Source organism: Sciurus carolinensis, chromosome 7, assembly GCF_902686445.1.
Source record: "Sciurus carolinensis chromosome 7, mSciCar1.2, whole genome shotgun sequence".
In the NCBI taxonomy this organism is placed as follows: domain Eukaryota; kingdom Metazoa; phylum Chordata; class Mammalia; order Rodentia; family Sciuridae; genus Sciurus; species Sciurus carolinensis.
In genome coordinates, this window is record NC_062219.1 from 107,706,863 (window position 1) to 107,721,008 (window position 14,146).

A 14,146-nucleotide genomic window follows, 5' to 3' on the forward strand; every position below is an offset into this window, starting at 1 on the left:
GTATAGAATTTGTGTCATTTGTTGTTGGATGGGTGGGACTGTGTATCCACTCTTTATCCAACTTCTTGCTTCCATATTGCCATTTTAGTTCCTCCATGTTGATATCACAGTCTTAATACTGTCTCTTTATCAGCTTGAGCTACCATAATAAAACATCACATACAAGTGACTTAAAGAACACATCCATATTCTCACAGTTTTGAAAGCTGTGAAGTTCAATATCAAGATGAGCTCCACTTTGAGTCTGGTCAGGGACCTTTTCTGGACTGTGTATGACTTGCTCCCTGATATGCCTTCCCACAGTCTTTCCTCAGTGTGAGGGGAAGGTTAGCAAGAGACCCAAACCCTAATTAATCCCAGCATGAGCCCTCCCCTGTATGATCTCATGTCACCCTCATTTCCTCTCAGAGGATCATCTCCAAACTCTACTACACTGGGGACCAGGACTTCATCATGCATATTTTGTGGGAAAAACAGATATCCAATCCATAAATCATTATACATTGAAATAATAATGATATGCTAAAGTACCACATTTGTATAATGAATAGTGTATGCATCTAAACTTTGGGTTATATCAGTGGAGAACAGCAAGTTAACAAGTGTGTGCATGTGTGTGTGTAAAAGATTGAATGGGGAAATAATACAAGGAAAATGGAATCATTGATTATTATTCTGAACTGTGTTTATTGGATGTTATGATCTTCTAGCACTCCCTTCCTAAAGGTGAAGCACTTCTAGCTACAGCTGAAAAGTAATAGTAGCTGAGGGCTTTTAGCTAACTCCTTGTCTAGCATTTGGCCTTTGTTGAAGAGAAGTGTCTCACTCAAGGTCATAAATGGTTGGTGCAGGGGAATAGTTTCAGACCCATTTCTCCAATTTGGGAAAATTCTAAAAAAACATATCAGCTTGTTATCTCCATATAATGGGTTAAGGACATTTTTCAAATTATCACAGCTCAATTAACAACTCTTTCCAATCTTATTTTCTTCACTTTCTTTAAATGTGATGATCTCAAGTGCACTTCCTTATAAACTTCCTACTTGTAAATATCTAGGTAAGAGTTTGCTCCCTAGGAATCCTGGTACCAAAAACAGTTCAAGAAAGGTCTGAAAACAGAATTTGGGTACCTCATCATCTACCAGGTCACCAAGCATGAGAGTTGCACTGCTGTTGACAAGTGTGCAGAGCACATAGCAGATGACAGTGTTGGAGGTTAACTGGGATGATATAACAAATAGAAGGGGATGCATTGGCAAGTGAAGTGTACCAGGTGTGTGAGACATAAGAAAGCAGTTGTAATGATAACAGGTGTGGAAGTTGAGCATTTGATATATTGCACACATAGAGTTCCTCATGAAGTTAGGAAGCAGTTAGTCATGAGCAAGTGGGTCAGGTGTTTAAGAGAACGGTACAGAGAAAATCAGTTAATCCACAGCCCTGCCTCAGTGGTGCCAAAAGGTCTGACAAAACAGCTATCTATTTTGGTACCCCTACTGATCTCAGCTCTATAAACGATTGCTCTTACAACAGGAGGAAGATAGATTAAATTCAGGGGAGGACAAAGATACATGTGCTCAGAAGGGCCTAAATGCTAAGACATCTTAAGCAAGGCCCTACACAAAAAACACATACTAGAGACTCCCAGATAAAAGAAAGTAGAATGATTAAGACCTGAAACCCGCCCCCACCTTTCTGTAAAGTCAGTTCAATTACGACCTGTCAGCCAGACCAAGATGACCAAGAATTACCTCTAGGTTGTTAGTTAATATAGTCTGCTAATCCAGAGCCAAGAGTTGATACTTGGACTGGACTTTCTAAATATCTCCCTATTTTAGTCAGCTTTTGCTTTGCTGTTGCCAAATACCTCTCACAAACAACTTAGAGAAGGTAATGTTTATTTTGGCTCATGGTTCCAGAGGTTCAGTTCATGCTTGGCTGAGTCCATTGCTCTGGGTCCAATGTGAGGTAGCACATCATGGTGGAAAGGTAAGGTGATGGAGAGTTGTTTCATTCGTGGTACCCAGGAAGCAAAGAAAGCAAAGGAAAGGGGCCACATGAAAGATGAACCCTTCCAGGGCATGCCCTGTGGGACCCACCTCTTCCAGTCACACACCATATGCCTACAGTTACCACCCAGTTTATTCAACTAGGATGGACTCATGAGATTATAGCTTTCACAATCCAGTAATTTCAACTCTTGCCTTAATATGGGAGCCTTTGGAGGACATCTCATTTCCAATCCATAACACCCTCTTACTGGACACAAAGAAATTGGGACCCAAAGGAGTGAATTGTCACTTTCCTCTCTGAGAAGACCTACTCTCTTCCTTGAGAGTATTATCCCCCACTTTTTCTTCTGCTAATAAACTTTGCTTCACTTATATGAAGTCTCAAAATTTACTTGAAATCCTCTCATGCAAAGACAGAAGAACTGAGAACACAACACAATCTCTGATAAAATCTTATCTCAGGCATGATCTTATCTCTATTATCAATAAGAAATTAAAAGTGGAGAGCCTCCCTGACAGTATATAAAGACATTCTTCCTATTTCTATCTTCTAAGAAGATGCATACTTCCTATCGTCTAAAAAGATAGAAAAAACTTGGAATATTCTCCCATTGCATGATCATTAAAATAGCAGAATTCCAGTGGTTCTTGAGGATGAGACAGGAAGATCATGAGTCCCAAGACAGTCTAGCAACTTAGCAAGGATTTAAACAGTTAGAGAGACCACAAAATAAAATGTAAAAAGAGCTGGGGATGTTTCTCAATGGTTACTTGTTCCTGAATTCCATCCCCAGTACTCACTCCCGCCTAAAAAGAAAAAAGGATGAAGATAGATACTTCATTTTCCATCTTCGGAATTTTGGCTGACCAAGGTAGAATCTCTGGTTTTAAAAATGTGGAACTTAAGACATGAAGCAGTGACACCAGTTAGCAATAGTTTTCTTTGGCCTTGCATAAATTTGTCCTCATTAGAGGCTGGGTTATCCTATTAACTTGAAAATTAAACTACGGCCTATGTCTTGTAAGACAATATGGCTCTCCATTAGATCTACCATACTTCTCCCTTCCTGACTATAAGATCAAAAACTATGGTTGAGGCCAGAAAAGAAGACACTCATTCACCAAAACTCTGTGAGAGAGGAACTGGCATTACTAAGAAGTTCAGTGGTGTCTGTCCTCAGTTGGCTTCTGGCAAGAGAAGTTGTCATATGAATGTGCTTTCTGATTGCAATGATGTTTTTAGAATATTAAAACAAGGCAGATGATGGTGTTCACCCAAAGAAAAAAAGTAGAGGCCGTTATTGCATCAAGTAGCAAGGTCAAAGTGTCACCTGGAGTGTGTAACCCACAAAAAGCTCTAGAAATAGTTAATAGGAGTGTGATATCCAGAGAGGCAAGTTAGATGAGAAGCTAACTGGGGTATTGCTCAATCTGGAGATCCAAAGAAATCACACATGGGAAAAGAGACTAAGTGTAGCCACCTTAATAAAAAGACATGATTCCTTGATCAGTTACCAGATCTGATTTAGTTTCCAGAGACAACTGACTAAAGTATCACAGACTCCCTGTGGTGGTTGAGGGATGTTCCTAAAATAGTATCAGAAATAGTTTGCAATGCATTGGATGCATAAGAAAATTTATAGCCTTCTCCCAGGGTTATGTGAATTTTTACCAGAAGTATCTAGACCTGGACTATCTGAATAAGAGTAGTATATTAAATAAAACATGTTATTAGAACAAGATGAGCACAAAGCAATATGTCTGTTGGTTTCTAAGACACATATACTATAGAAAGTAGGAGGTAGAGATTGTGAATGTGTGGAATTTTTAGGAGATCAATGATCTGTGAAATATTAAGGCATCCCTTCCAAATAAAGGGCATGCTTTTGAATTCTACTTCTTTACCACTAAGAAAAAAATTATAATACCCAGTGACCTTGCTTGGTTCTAAAAGGGAACATATTACTTGTGAGTACTGCTCCAACCCACTGAGCAGAAAATTCGAGGGTCTACATTAAGACTAGACTGCTGTGCAAATGGCCCTGCTGGTTGAGCCTATGTAATGGAAAATAGATCACACTGCCTATCATTCAGGAATGATATGGAAAAGAATAGCAAGGGAAAATTTACCTGAGGACAGAGCTTTAGATTGGATAATTGGTCATTTAAACATTATGGAAATAAATGTCTTGGCTGGTTGGTCATTGGTTCAGAAAATACAAAAGAATAAGAAAACAGTATATTAGTTTCTGAGGACTGCCATAAACTTGGTAACTTAAAATAGCAGGATTTTTTTCTCTCTCTCATGAAGCCCATGAAGTCATGAAGGCCAGTTGAAACCCAAGTGCTGTAAGGCCCACACTCTCTCCGGAGACTCTCAAGAAAAATCCACTTTTTGCTGCTTTCAGCTCCTGAGGGCTGTCAAAATTCCTTACATTGTGGTTAAACTGGTCCAATATCTGTTTTTGTGATCACATTACCTCCTCCTTGTATCTTTGATTGGCCTTCTCTGCTATATTGTCATTGGATTTAGACCCATCCAGTTAATCTAGGAAGATCTCTGAAGGTCAAAATTCTTAATTGCCTCTACAAAGACTCTTTTCAAGAGATGTAACTCCCACAAATTTTGGTGATTAGGATGTGCACATATTATTCATGGAACTGCCATTCAACCCAATAAAACAAGATATGGAGAAGAACCATAGAAATTGACTTATGAGTTGAGCATGGTGGTGGTGCATGCCTGTAATCCCAGTGGCTCAGGAGATTGAAGCAGGAGGATCATGAGTTCAAAGTCAGTCTCAGCAAAAGTGAGGTGCTAAGCAATTCAGTGAGACTCTGTCTCTAAATAAAATAAAAATAGGGCTGGGTATGTGCCTCAGTGTAGTGCACCTGGGTTCAATCTCTAGTATCAAAAAAAAAAATTGACTTATGAGAATTGACACAAAATAAGTAAATATTTATATCATATGTATCAAATTCACTAGTGTGCATTTACTCATGTAGATGTGCCAAATAGCCAAATAAACAGAAAGAATTCTCCAGGTATAATTTCAGTTTCTATCATTAACTACTCTCCTACTGAACAGAGTAGACAAGGTAGCAGGTTATGCTTGATAACAATACCAGGGGCTCCAGTTCACCAAGGCAGAGCTAAATACTGCCACTGCCATGGTCAACTATCCAAGAGATATTCAAGCAAAGCTCCCAATATAGCAGTATCTATAAAGGAGACAAATCAGGTACTCGTTGATAAATTGAACATTTTAGATCTTTTATATCTCTGACTGCCAGCAACTCATAGTTCAGGTATGATCTTTTACATGCAGAACACAACCAGCACCACTACCCACTGACACAAATGTGTTTTATCTACCAAAATGGATCCCTACATAATATCTCTCAGAAAAAGTAGTACACTTGATTGCAAAGAAAATTTATGGGTTGCCACATGATCATGGAACCCATAATGCTATCATATACTGTAACATCCAGAGATTGCTATCCTTTCAACAATCAGTTGAAGGCCCAAGGAAATCACTAATTTGAAGAGGATATGATGTGATATTGGTATGATAGATCATATTGCTATGAAAGGTCCAATTTTAAGATAATGTCAAAGAGCTTGCTTTATGTTATAGAAAAGCTTCATAATCCAAAAGACTGTTAAGTTACCTTATAATGCAATAGCAAAGTGGCATATATTGTGAAGATTCCAGATCAGTTGGCTTTAAGATAGGCAGAATATCCAGGTGGGTCTATCACATGTATTCTCTACATTTGAGTATAGAAATCAGAAACTCAAAGCACCCAAAGGATTTGATGACTTTAAGACATGGCAAGGGATATGGGCATTCTCTAGGCGCTGAGCAGGGCCCCAGAAAAGTAAATCTATAAGTAGCTTACTTCCCGAACATGTACCTAAAATGAGGGAGTCATTTTGGAATCAGTCAGTGAGTCGAAGCTGGAAAGGCATGACAGAAAAAAAAAAATCTAGCTTTTTCCCAAACAAATTGTAAGTATAATGTAGACATGGAAAACTGCTATTACAAACAGGAATAAGGAAGATCCTTCTTAGTCACTGAAAGCTTAGTGAAGTTGTTCTAGTGGTGTGGAAAGCAAAATATGTAAGGAATTAACACAAGTATAAAGGTAAGGAGGTCTCCAAGTACAGTGTTTAAAATACAGAGTGGTTGCTTCTCACAGTTTTTAACAAAATAGAAGAACAGAAATATAAATGGAGAAAATAACATCCTTCAAAGGGAGATAGGACTTGATGACTTGGATATTCTTAACCTACCTACTCAAATGGCAAAGATACTAAAATGAAGAGAAGACTTATGAAAATGTGTCATAGAAAAAAATGTTGAGAGTGTGGTGGTATAACTTGATGTTAAAATCTCAGATCACAAGGTCAGAAAATTGTTTCATGCCACTGGTTGTTTTGATAGATTAAAGGTATGTGCTCAGAGAACCAACTAGGAAGCTCAAGGACTTTGTCCCTCAGCCAACTCAACACAAACCAAAATTAAAGAAGGGATTATCTGAAAAAGATTTGTAGGTGAGGTTCATGGCTAATGGAGTGAAATCTAATACGATTCATCCAAGATCACAGGTTTTTGAGAAATTGACATCAGCAGGAACGCTGCCATTATGGACTGAAAGGGTCAGAGTGTGACAGAAAGCAGGTTGATAAAACTCCTCTGTTGCCAACATGGGATAATTTTTTATGAAAAGGAAAAGATGTAAACCATCCTTCCTCCCTTCTTGCCTCCCTCCCACCCCCCATTATGTATCACTATCTGCTTATCAGAGAGATCATTCTTCCTTTGGTTTTTTAGGGGTGGGAGGGGTGGGGGGAAGGAAAAGAACAGAAAGAGACAAACACCATTACCCTATGTAAATGTATGATTACACAAATGGTATGTCTCTACTTCATGCACAACCAGAGAAACAAGTTGTACCCCATTTGTTTACAATGAATCAAAATAAATAAATTTTAAAAAAAAGGAAAGGATGATTTTGAGGCCAGATCAGAAGGCAGAGATAAGAGTTCAGATGGCAACAGAATATCACTCCCAGGCCTAGAAACATAACCAAGAAACTTACAAGACTGAAGAAAGTCCTGGTTTTTAGGAAGGTTTCAATTAGCAACTCTTCTGCACTTCTCATTTCTCCTTTTGAAACAGAATGTCTGAAATTATCCTCTGTGCCCATCACAACATATTATTCTGTGAGTGTTAGAAGCAGATGATTTGTCTCTGTTTCTTAGAAGACCACATGAGGAGGGAAATTTTGCCTAGGAGCTATACCTAATAGATTATACCCAGGGTCTCACCAATCCTGACTTAGATAAAATTGATAAAATCTGGGACATGGAGCTGATTCCAAGACCCTTGGAAATGATGGAAGAGGGTGAATATATTTTGCTTTGAGAAAGGACATAAAATATTGGAGTCAAGAGTGGACTGATTCTATTCCTTAAGTACGTTCTTCCTGCATGATTACTAGTCTGCATACATGAGGAATTTTTCTCCTGGGTTATGGTGTTATATTATGTTATGTTATATGGCTCTACAATAGCAGATGGAAACTAGTTCTTTTCTTTTCCTTTTGCAATACATCATTCCTTTCACCCCATGATAAATCCAAACTAACTGCTTCCTGCCATAATGATCTCATCATTGATTACTCCAGTCTACAACCGTCCTTGTTTGTCCCAGGAGGCTGGTTGTATGGCAGCTGTGGCTGCTTTAATTCTTGCAATGTTCTGCCAGTTGCTTAATGAATTAAGTTCCTGTGAAATGAGATGGCAGTAACTATCAGATCCTAAGTACCCACTGTTTCCTAAGTTACCATATCTAGCCTTACTTTCCTAAAGGAGAATAAGACCCAGCTCTCCAACACATGGGTTCCCTAATGTGTCCTAGGAGCAGTTCAGAAGGGCAGTCACCTGAGAAAGTGTACAGTGGATGTGGACACTAACCTCTTCCACCTCTTGCTTTGCTCAGAGCATTTGTTGCATGACTGAGAATTACCAATTATTTCTCTGATTTTTCTCCTTCTCAAGAAATACACACTATACATGTGCATGAAAACACACACACACACACACACCACAGTCTCTTACATGAATATTATTTTGGGGATATTCATAAAGAATAACACCAGACACAAATAGGCATAGATTTACTTATGTTGAAAAACATTCATCTCAATTATGTCAGTACTTCAAGAATCCAATAATCAGAGTCATGGTGAAATATAAGTAACACTCAATTCCTTAATATTTAAATGAAAATACCCTGTACTGAGGTAAATATCCTATCTCCATAATTATTAATTTCCATTAGAAAGAACACATCTCATAGAATCATATCCGGCAAATCCAACACTTCATATATTAAATTAAAAGATCTTTATCATAAAATGTAAAATTGAAATGGTTATCAAAAAGGCATCTTTCTTGCTTTCTATCTATCTATCTTTCTTCTTATTTATTTATTTATTTATTTATTCATTATTGCTGAGTAGAGGGTCTTGGGTATGATAGCAAGTGTTCTTCCACTGAGCTACATTCCAACCCCCCTTTTAAAAAAAATTATTTTGAGACAAAATCTTGCTGAATTGCCCAAGCAGCTCCTGAATAGCTTGGATTATAGGCATGTGTAATTGCATTCAGCAAGACACCTATCATTTAGAAAGAAATTTTCATAGGATACTATAGACTATATGGACATTCTCATTTCATAAGGAAAATGAACACTGAAAGAGACAACCTTAAATTAATACATTTCTGAAAGGAACTGTGCATTTAAAGTTATGTGATTAAGATTAGATTTTATCTTGAACAAAATTATTTTAAAATAAACTTTAAAAATTTTCATGTTTCACAAAAATACATTATTAATAACTATAAAATGTCATAGGCTCAGTGAAAAGAGGTATTGATTGTGGGTAAGAGATGGAGTCATGATTTTTCTGAGAGCACCAATGAGTATTTGATTCATCATAAAATATTAAGTATTTTTACCAAAAAATATATGAAAGCTTTATCAATTTTCCTAGTATCTCTTTTAATATTTTGATATTTGTATCAATCAATTCTAAAGCAAGTTTCATGCCACCATTTCTTGGGTGCTGAATTGTGTCCCCCATAACACTACATGTCCAAGTCCTAAACACCATGTTGATGGATGTGACCTTATTAGAAAATAGGGTGTTTGCAGATGTAATCAAATTAAGACGAAGTCACACTGAACTAATTTCCAGCATCCAGATCTCTGAGGGCTTTAAGTCATTCAATATGGCACCTGTTTATGTTAGTCCTAGGAAATAAATGCATCATCCTTGTCAAATATCTCTCCCTTGGTTAACTCTTTTCTCATCCAATTCTTTCAAATCCTTATCTTTCAATTTATTCATCAGTAATTTCAGTTCTACAATTTCATTCCTGTGGTTTTTATAAATTGTGCATGTGTGTGTGTGTGTGTGTGTGTGTGTGTGAGAGAGAGAGAGAGAGAGATATAATTTTGGATCAATTACTTGCAATTATTAGATATGTGAGCTTCTGAGAAATAACTAAACTGGATGAATTGTGATTAAAATGGGAAGAATCATAATGAATAATTATGCTTGTTTGAAGAGGAAGAATACATATTATACTAGATCAGTGACTAGTATATTTTTCTTTTTGAAAACTGTTGGTGCTCTAGGCATTCTTGAAGCTAGAACTCTGAGAGTGACTAGTCAGATAAATATTACCTGCTACTCTTTTCTTTTGAAAAATAGGAAAGAAAAATTGGGGTGGGGGGAAGCATTGTTATATGCTTGATATGAACTTTGAAAAATAAAAGAAACAAAATTATAGATACTAAAGTCCAAACATCTAGAATCTGGAATAAATTTAGAAAGAGATGATAAGAAATGCACTATTGGATTATAGGTCCGTTAAATAAGAAAGCTATCACAGATTATATGAAAAGCCATTGATTGGACTGGAATATTTCCATGCAATCAATTCTTTGCAGACAAGAATTCTTTTTAAGGAACCAAAATAAGAATACTTTGAAACAAAAATAGATACAATAAACAAGCTGTCACATGAGATAAATTAGAGAAATTAAACATTAAAAAAAGCTTGCCGCAGTAAAAGATATGTGAGAAAAAATAAGTAACAGACACAGTGCAGAATGGGAATGGCAATAATATCTGTATTTTTGATTTCCTTAGAACAGCAACTTCTGAAATACTATCTTGAAGATGAATAGATGTTGATTAAAATGAACGAAATAATATTAATAGATCGATAGGAACAGCAGTTTTATAGTTCAGAATTTTGAAATGATTTAGAAGATTTAACTATTAATACACATTTTTATTTCTCTACGAGTTTTCAATAAGGAATTGACAAATATGTGAATTGCTGTCTTCTGAGGGTTTTTTTTTTTTTTTTTTTTAGGAAAACTTCCTTAGAAGCCAGTCAAACAGGAAGCAACCTACAGATGATCAACACTATACTTGATGCGGTGATTGTTGATGGGAAAATCAATTCATACAAATGTGAATTACATAAAAATATTAAGGTATACTGTTTAAATAATGATCATAAGAAGATAGTATTCCTAGTTATTTTACATTATCACATTGCTTAACTGCTTGGAATTATGCTTTGATTCACTATAATCTAAAGAATAAAATTCAGAATTCCAAATATAATATGTTAGCGTCTTTCAATTTATTCCAATTCTTCCTACTCCTTCCTGGGCCTCCACTTCTTGTTCCCTCACCTCTTAGGTCTTTTTATGTTATTAAGTAAAATTGCTTGTCCTTCTTCAAAAGCCAGCACATCTCTAGCAAACATTTCACCTTCCTCTTGTTCACATGAATAACCTTTCTTGCACTGACAATCTGTTCAAGAGTTATCTTCTCTATGAGGCCTCCCATGATTTGGTCATCTTTGCACTTCCATTTCTAAGCCTGAGGAACTGAAGATTTCTGGGAAAAAAAAGAAAAACAACAACAACTGTGGAACATTAATGAGTTAGCTCAATTCAAATTCATCAACATGATTATTTATTTATTTATTTATTTATTTTAGTACCAGGATTGAACCCAGGGGCACTTAACCTCTGAGACGCTTTACCAGTTCTTTTTTGTATTTCATTTAGAGACAGGGTCTTGCTGAGTTGCTTACAGTCTCGAAAAGTTGCTGAGACTGGCTTTAAACTCACAATTTTCCTGTTTTAGCTCTCAAGCCACTGGGATTACAGGTGTATACCACCATGCCAAGCAGTACAGATCTTACAGGGGAACTCCAAACAGTTCATCATTTCCTGTGCCGCTTTTCCTGGAGTGTTTACTTCCTGCTCTAATTCCTCCTCCCTTTCTTCCTTGCTTCCTTCCTTCCTTTCTTGCTTCCTTCCTTCCTTCCTTCTTTCCTTCCTTCCTACTGTTCTTATTTCTTTTTCTTTCTGATTGCACGAAACAGTTGAAATATCTGCATGCATGCCCCAGTCAGATAATGACCTTGTTTCAGATTTTATTGAAAACATAGATGCCTTCAATAAGATGTTCTCACCTTCTTTCTCTTGAATCCCCAAATTTTCTGATCTGGATGCATCTCCTTCCCGCTTCATTGTAACCACACAGAATATCCTTGTTAAAGGCTTCTACATTCTAGATCTCACTTAGCCTCCATTTCTCATAAATATAATTCTTGGAATTTGCATTTAATCCCCTGAATTCTCAGGGATGAGGATGAAGTGCATTGGTAGAGCACTTGTCTAGCATGTGTAAGGCCCTGGATTCGATGCCTAGCATGGAAAAAAACATAAAATGAAAATAATGCACTGAATTCTCAATTTCTCCTTTTCTAATGACATCACAATCAACCTAAAATTATATTTTTACACACACACATACACACACACATGCACACTCACATAACACACGTAGCATCCCTTGACCCCCATTCCCTTGTCCAGGCATCCTTTTCCTCTGGTGGTCTTTAGAACAAAAATTTTTGGAAGAATAAAATCTCTGTCACCACACCCATTCCAGATAGGCTTCTGTCACTTTTACTCACCTGAATTCACCAATCAAGTTTACCAACAACTTCAATCTGACAGATATAAATACTATATCTCTATTTTAATCTAACATGTACTCTGCATCGTTCAACCCAATGAACAGCTTTATTTAATAATTAGCACTGCTTTTATTGTCTCTCATGCTATTTATGCCCCTTGTTTTAGCTCTACCTATCTTACTCCTTTCAGGTTACTCTAATAAAACATCATAAGCTGGTAGCTCATGCACCACAGAAATCTATACTTCAGAGTTCTGGAGGCTGGAAGCCCTTGACCAAGGCACCAGATTATTTGATGTCTGGCAAGGACCCACTTCCTTCAGATATGGGTGGCTTTTCACTGTCAGCTCTCACAACAATAAGGACTAGCTAGTTCTTGTGGTTCTTTTCTTTTATAAGGTCATTGATCCCATTCATGAAGCCAAAACCCTCAAGACCCATCTCCCAACGTTTTCACCTCCTAATACACAGACTTTCAGACCATAGGACTACCTCCTGAGGTGTGCTTCTGATTTTCTGTTCTTTTTTCCCTCTTCCTTTTGAAGGTCTATGAACACTGAAACACTCTCAGACTTGGGAAATAGTCCCTATTTTATTTTTTGTAAGACTCTTGTTTTTTATGACATGATTTCAGAAGCAGTTTTCAAACCCTTCTGTACAGAGATGAATTTCAACTCTGTACCTCTTGTCTCTAAACTCCAACTCTTAGTTGAAATCTTTCTCTTGTCAAATTTACCATGTACACAGCAGAGCTTTTCCTTCACCCTCTTACTATTACCTACTCTGCTTTTGTATCTCCCATATCAAATATTATCCTATGAGATAGGAACTTTTTTCTGAATCTGGGGTTCAGGGTTGAACTCTCAAAATATATCCTGAAGTTGTCTCTTTCTATTTGTTTTCACTGCTGCTTTCCTAATGTAATCCACCGTCTTTATTCTCTAGACTTCTGCCATGCGTGCTGATAGGGTTATGTGAGTCCATTTTTCCCCTGTCCATTACATTCTCTACATGGAATTAAAAAATAATTAGGCCATTTCTCTCCTTTGACTATACCATCAAGGTTCGTCATGGCCATTTTTACCAAATTTAAAACAATTGCCATACCTTTTATGTTTGTATCAGTCTGTGTGTCTGACCACATCTCATGTTTTACCTCTGACTTCTTTCTCTCACTGGTAAGAGTTTGGGGTCTGTATCTCATATATTGTGAGTAGAGTCACCCTGTCTGCTCATCATACCGAATTTGTTACAGCATCGAGACTTTGATATTTGCTTGTTTCTCAGGCCATAATAGTATTCCTGAAGATTTTCACAGTTAACTCTTTTTTTTTTGTCATTTAAGTTCACTTTAGCTATTACTTCCATGGTAAATCCTTTCATGACCATCCAAGTAGAAGAAACCTCTTCCAACTGTGTTACTCTCAATTAAAATTGTTATTCTTTTTTTAAAATATTTGTCGATTGATGCATCATTTATTCTAATATTTTCTGTATATATATATATCATGACACCTTTTGGTAATCTACAAAAAAGTCAGGAATGATCTCTAATTTTTATTGCTAAATTTTCAACACCCATGACATTTTTGATCCATAGTAGACAATACATATTTGTGGAATGAATAACAGTTCATATTTTAGTCCATATTCTATAATAAAATACCTGAAGTTGGGTAAATTATAAAGAATAGAAAGTTATTTGCCCCATAGATCTAAAGACTGAGAAATCTAAAAGCATGATGCCAGTTACTACCTGGCATCAGGCAAGGGACTTCTTGTTGCATCACAATATGTTAGAACACACCATTTGAGATATAAAGCAAGGGCATTAACTCAAGTTTCTTTTCCTCTTCTTATAAAGCATTAAAGCCCTCCTGAGGTCCCACCTGCCTAGTTACCTCCTAAAAGTTCTACCTACAAGTATCATTAATATGTGGACTGGAGTATTTAGTACCCAAAGCATAAACTTTCAAAGTACACACATTAAAACTCATAGCAGTTCATCAATGAATTTATCTTCATTTAATAGATTATAAATTAT